The sequence below is a fragment of the Rana temporaria genome, chromosome 12 (assembly GCF_905171775.1).
Source record: "Rana temporaria chromosome 12, aRanTem1.1, whole genome shotgun sequence".
NCBI classification, from domain to species: domain Eukaryota; kingdom Metazoa; phylum Chordata; class Amphibia; order Anura; family Ranidae; genus Rana; species Rana temporaria.
In genome coordinates this window covers 52,169,962-52,176,599 of record NC_053500.1, presented here as the reverse complement: position 1 = coordinate 52,176,599, position 6,638 = coordinate 52,169,962, and the positions used below count along the sequence as shown (strand labels likewise).

Below are 6,638 nucleotides of genomic sequence, written 5' to 3'. Positions count from 1 at the left end.
CTCATCGTAATTATACCAGCCGAATCCGCCGAAATTCCTATACGCTTCCAATATGTGTTCTAAATGTTGGAAGAGACCGCTACATTTTTCGGGAAATTTTTCTCCCAACACCGCCGAAAAAATACAAAAGGCTTGTAGCCAGTTGTAAAAGGATCTAGGTGCGACACGCCGTCTCTCATCCTCCTCCAGTTTCTTATCGCTTCTTGAAGAGAAATCTTTATTATTAGGGAGCAATGACATCAAATCAATGAAGTCATTGTTCCAAATTTTTTCTTTTACATTTAAGGACAGATGAAATCCTAACGGCGAAATCTCGCATGGTAAGACTTCTTTAAAACAGTTATCATCAATATTACTTTGCAAATTTTCTCTAACTTCGCAAGTGTTTGTGTTCAAATCACTCCAAACACTTGCAGCTGAATTAGTATTCATTGCCACTGGCTTCAAAGAGTCAGTTAACTTGTCAATCTTTAGCAATAGTTTAGAAATTAAACTGCATTCTGACGACTCACCAGCAGGGGGCGCAGGAGTACTTGTAGTAGCTGCCGCCTGACTAGACCTCCCGTCCTGCTTTTCTTCCGCTCTCGCCGCACCCAGCTGATCCAGCCTGGAGACATGCGAAGCAGCTGGTCCCGCTGTGCTCCTTCCAACCTGTGAAGATAAGGACACATTCTTTCCCCTAGGTGGGGATGTTTGGGGTTTGTTCCTTCCTCCTCTCCCCCGCCCTGGGGACGGAGAGACATTCTTCCGCTTCTTTGTTGCCTTCCGCGCATTTTCGCCAGCTCTGACGTCACTCCCGACCTCCTCCTCCGAGCGGAATCCCGGCGTCACGCTAGCTGCCATTGAAGTTGCCGGACGCTCCGGCGGACGATTCCGTTGAGACCTGCGGGAAGGAAGAGAGAGCACATCGAGGGGGGGCGGCTCGCGCGGTGACGATACTTCACCTTCTTCCAGGCCGACAGCATACACCTCCCGGACGTCTTCGCCCTGCTCCACCGCCGCTGGTACACCTATTCCCGACAGGCATTTTTCCAGCCACTCTTCTCCGCCTTCGTTCTCTGCTCTCTCCAGCATCCTCCGCACCAACGACCGCATCGCTTCAGACTCCAACAGGCTCATCTTGGACCGGAGCTCTTCAAGTTTTCAGGTAAAGTGCCTGACTGCCTCTGAGGGAGGGGGTTTTTATACCCTCTGGTAAGCGTGCATGAGTCATGCATCACCTCTGATGTTCCCGCCCAAAGACACCTGTGCCCAAGCTCCAGGAGCATGAACTTCCCGCCCAAATACCTCACATACCACAGATTCCTATTAACCCTTTCGTTCTTAACTGCAAACATGGGATAGCCACAATCCCATGCTGTGGGCACTAAACATGCCCCCTTGCTCATTCCATGCTCCCCAAGTTACATTATATTGTTCTTTTCTATCTTGAGCTGATAGCACCAAGTCTTCTATGGCCCCTACGTTTCTAACCCTATATAGCCACTCCGCAATCGTGGGTGGCCTAGGGTTTCTCCAGTTACGGGCTATATCTGCCTTGGCCTCATTAATAAGGTGACATATAATCAAATTTTTATATGTCTTTATTGGGATCTGTGATAGGTGTAGCAACCAGAAGGCCAGGTCATCCAATATTTGATAAGATGTAAATTTCTGAGAGATCCTTTGTACTTCTAGCCAATACTTCCTAATCTTAGGGCAAGTCCAGAATATATGGAACAAAGTTCCCTTATTCCTATTACATCACCAACACATATCTGAAGTTCCAGGGGAAAACCTACCTAGTTTTGCTGGTGTATAATACCACCTATTTAACCACTAGCCGACCACGCACCGCCGTTCTACGTCGGCAGGTCGGCTTGGCTGGGCGAGAGCACGTAGTATAACGTCCTCTCTCTCACTCGCCCCCCGCTCGCCCCCGACTCCCGTGCGTGTGCCCGCGGGCGCGATCGCCGCCGGGCACACGCGATCGCTCGGTACAGAGCGGGGACCGGGAGCTGTGTGTATAAACACACAGCTCTCGGTCCTGTCAGCGGGGGAAACGCTTATCTTCTGTTCATACAATGTATGAACAGAAGATCAGTGTTTCCCTAGTGAGGCCACCCACCCCCCACAGTAAGAACACACAGGGACATACCTAACCCCTTCCCCGCCCCCTAGTGTTAACCCCTTCACTGCCAGTGGCATTTTTATAGTAATCCAATGCATTTTTATAGTACTGATCGCTATAAAAATGCCAATGGTCCCAAAAATGTGTCAAAAGTGTCCGAAGTGTCCGCCATAATGTCGCAATACCGAAAAAAAATCGCTGATCGCCGCCATTACTAGTAAAAAAAATATATTAATAAAAATGACATAAAAACACCCCCTATTTTGTAAACGCTATAACTTTTGCGCAAACCAATCAATAAACGCTTATTGCAATTTTTTTTTACGAAAAATATGTAGAAGAATACGTATCGGCCTAAACTGAGGAAAAAAAATGTTTTTTTATATATTTTTGGGGGATATTTATTACAGCAAAAAGTAAAAAATATTCATTTTTTTCAAAATTGTCGCTCTATTTTTGTTTATAGCACAAAAAATAAAAAACGCTCTATTTGTGGGAAAAAAAGGACGCCAATTTTGTTTGGGAGCCACGTCGCACGACCGCGCAATTGTCTGTTAAAGCGACGCAGTCCCGAATCGCAAAAGGTACTCTGGTCTTTGGGCAGCAATATGGTCCGGGGATTAAGTAGTTAAAAGTTTATAGTTTAGTTCCTGTGTTCTAGTACAGATTGATGTCTTCATAGACAGATAAATTATCTTTTGTTGTTGGACCTGGGTGAAATTCAGATCCATATCACTTGCCCATTTTCTCATAGCAGGTATCTCGTAGTCTTCTAGGGGTGCTATTATTAGCCTATATCATTTAGACAATATTCTAGTAGGAGGTTCCCTTTCTTCACAGTATTTTTCAAACTGTGTTAGTTCCCTTCTGTACCTACTCGCTGGACCTAAGGAGAACAGAAAATGGCAGAGTTGTAGAGCTTGCCAGTATTTTACTTCAAATTGGCCCCCCAATTGCACGAGTGATGCCACTGTTGGCCACGTTTCCAATTGTGTAAAGTGTGAACCTGTATGAATCCCTTCTCTCTAAGGTTCTTATATGTTCCTCCCTCCATTCCTGGCTGGAAACCTGGGTTCCCCAGAACTGGATACAATGGAGAATATATTGATGAATGTTTATCTATGTGACATAACCTGTAACCTACCACTAGTGTCGGGCCTATAATAGGGTGTTTTTTTTAACCCATCTGGTAGTGTTGGATAGCACCTTAGTGCTCTTCTCAGAAGGACCTGACTTACTTCTTGCTCGAGCTCTACCCATAATTTTATTTCAGTACTCCTACACCAATCTATGGCCCTGCCCAAGTGTACCGCCTGATGATATTTAATTATGTCTGGTACTGCCAGGCCTCCGTAAAACTTACTATCCAGCGGGCAGGGTGCGCCATTGTTCTGGGATGATGTCATATAACGTCCCCCAGTCTCACCATGCTTGCACGCCCTGCCGGGGGGTGAATCCCGGGCGTGCTGTATAACTAGGATATGGCGTGACCCGGATGTCGGTAAAGAGCAGATGACACGGCTCTTTACCCATGTGATCAGCTGTGTCCAATCAGTGACATCTCCTTACAGGGGAGATCTGCACACATATTCAGTGATGTCAGTCTGTGCCCATCAGTGTTGCTAGTCTGTGCCCATCAGTGATACAAGTCAGTGCATCCTTTCAGTGCTTTCTTATCAGTGCCACCTATCAGTGCTGCCTCATCAGTGCCCATCAATGCAGCCTCATCAGTGCCCATTAATGCAGCCTCAATGCCCATCAAAGCAACCTCATCAATGCCCATCAATGGTGCCTCATCAGTGCCACCTATGAGTGCCACCCATAAGTACCCATCAGTGCTGCCTATCAGTGCCCATTAGTGCTGTATATTAGTGCCGCCTATCAGTTCCCATCAGTGTTGCAAATCAGTGCCCATCATCAGTGTCGCATATCAGTGCTGCCTCATAGGTGCCACCTCATTCGTGCTAATCAATACTGCCTTATCAGTGCCCATCGATAAAGAAAAAAATGACTTTATTAACAAATTTTATAACAAAAACAAAGAAAACTATTTTTTTCAAAATTTTCGGTCTTTATTTGTTTAGCAAAAAATAAAAAACCCCAGAGGTGATCAAATACCACCAACAGAAAGCTCTATTTGTGGAAACAAAATTAAAATAATTCTGTTTGGGTACAGTGTAGCATGACCGTGCAATTTTCATTTAAACGACAACGCTGAAAGCTGAAAATTTGCCTGGGCAGGAAGGGGGGAAGTGCCTTGTGGATTCGATCGCTTTGATCGAAATCGCAAATCGAAAGGATAAAAATAATAAAAGCGTGCATTACAGGGTTTTTTGTGAATCTTTCAATGGACTTCAAAACCCTTTAAGCCGCGTACACACGATCGAATATCTGATGGAATCTAATCCGATGGATTTTTTCGTCGGATATCCGATGAAGCTGACTTTCATCTGTCTTGCCTACACACCATCGGTCAATAATCCGATCGTGTCCAAACGCAGTGACGTAAAACACTACGACGTGCGGAGAAAAAGGAAGTTCAATGCTTCCGAGCATGCGTCGACTTGATTTTGAGCATGCGTGGATTTTTGTCCGATGGACTTCCACACAGACGATCGTTTTTTTCTATCGTTTTTTTATCCATAGGAACATTTTAAAACATGTTCTATTTTTTTTCACCGATGGAAAACAAACCGATGGGGCCCACACACGATCAGTTTGTCTGATGAAAACGGTCCGTTTTCATCAGACAAACTGATCGTGTGCACAGGGCTTAAGAAGTGTCAGCTTTTGATATCAGATGAGATAGTGAGATTTCTGTAAAATGCATGCATGTCATTTGCTGGCTGCGATTCTCTGGAACACAAAGTGTTTTCTTCATGCTGTGCATCGTGGGAGCTCAGCAGCATCACTTGCATTCCTCCTGCTGGGATCCAGCATCTCTGGGAGGATGACTGCACCTTGTCTTGAAGAATCCCTGAGTTGGTGATTCAGAGGAACTGATGTCATTGTGTCACGGGGTATGCAGACTGAATGGAGAGGAGAAGAGGAGGGCTCTGGGAAGAGGAGGAGGGAGCATGGTGATACAGCAGGACAATACCAGCCAGACCTTACCATAACAAATCAGATGGACCAACAAGACTAAGCTGCACTGCTTCCTCTACATTGGTGAGCCTGCAGAGTGTGCAGTGGATGAAATGTCCCCAGCATCCTCATCCCCTGTACATATCTCCTCATCCCCTGTACATATCTCCTCATCCCCTGTACATGTCTCCTCATCCCTGTGCATGTCTCCTCGTCCCCTGTACATGTCTCCTCATCCCCTGTACATGTCTCCTCGTCCCCTGTGCATGTCTCCTCAACCCCTGTACATGTCCCCTCATCCCCTGTACATGTCTCCTCATCCCCTGTGCATGTCTCCTCATCCCCTGTACATGTCTCCTCATCCCCTGTGCATGTCTCCTCGTCCCCTGTACATGTCTCCTCATCCCCTGTGCATGTCTCCTCGTCCCCTGTACATGTCTCCTCATCCCCTGTACATGTCTCCTCAATCCCCTGTACATGTCTCCTCATCCCCTGTGCATGTCTCCTCGTCCCCTGTGCATGTCTCCTCGTCCCCTGTGCATGTCTCCTCGTCCCCTGTGCATGTCTCCTCGTCCCCTGTGCATGTCTCCTCGTCCCCTGTGCATGTCTCCTCGTCCCCTGTACATGTCTCCTCGTCCCCTGTGCATGTCTCCTCGTCCCCTGTACATGTCTCCTCATCCCCTGTACATGTCTCCTCAATCCCCTGTACATGTCTCCTCATCCCCTGTACATGTCTCCTCGTCCCCTGTACATGTCTCCTCATCCCCTGTACATGTCTCCTCAATCCCCTGTACATGTCTCCTCATCCCCTGTACATGTCTCCTCGTCCCCTGTGCATGTCTCCTCGTCCCCTGTGCATGTCTCCTCGTCCCCTGTGCATGTCTCCTCGTCCAATGTGCATGTCTCCTCGTCCCCTGTACATGTCTCCTCGTCCCCTGTACATGTCTCCTCGTCCCCTGTACATGTCTCCTCGTCCCCTGTACATGTCTCCTCGTCCCCTGTGCATGTCTCCTCATCCCCTGTGCATGTCTCCTCATCCCCTGTACATGTCTCCTCATCCCCTGTACATGTCTCCTCAGTCCCCTGTACATGTCTCCTCAATCCCCTGTGCATGTCTCCTCGTCCCCTGTGCATGTCTCCTCATCCCCTGTACATGTCTCCTCAGTCCCCTGTACATGTCTCCTCATCCCCTGTACATGTCTCCTCGTCCCCTGTACATGTCTCCTCAATCCCCTGTACATCTCCTCATCCCCTGTACATGTCTCCTCATCCCCTGTACATGTCTCCTCATCCCCTGTACATGTCTCCTCATCCCCTGTACATGTCTCCTCATCCCCTGTACATGTCTCCTCAATCCCCTGTACATGTCTCCTCGTCCCCTGTACATGTCTCCTCGTCCCCTGTACATGTCTCCTCAATCCCCTGTACATGTCTCCTCATCCCC

General features: G+C 47.6%; 1 protein-coding gene across 1 annotated transcript in view; it reads left to right on the top strand.

Moving 5' to 3' along the window:
* The first annotated feature begins 5,137 nt into the window (after nucleotides 1–5,137).
* The window catches only part of TBKBP1 (TBK1 binding protein 1), a 233,803-nt gene continuing 232,302 nt past the window's right edge, over nucleotides 5,138–6,638 (top strand). The window contains exon 1 of the mRNA XM_040331215.1: nucleotides 5,138–5,278. The gene's annotated coding sequence lies outside the window, so the exon portion shown is untranslated. The remainder of the gene's footprint in view (nucleotides 5,279–6,638) is intronic.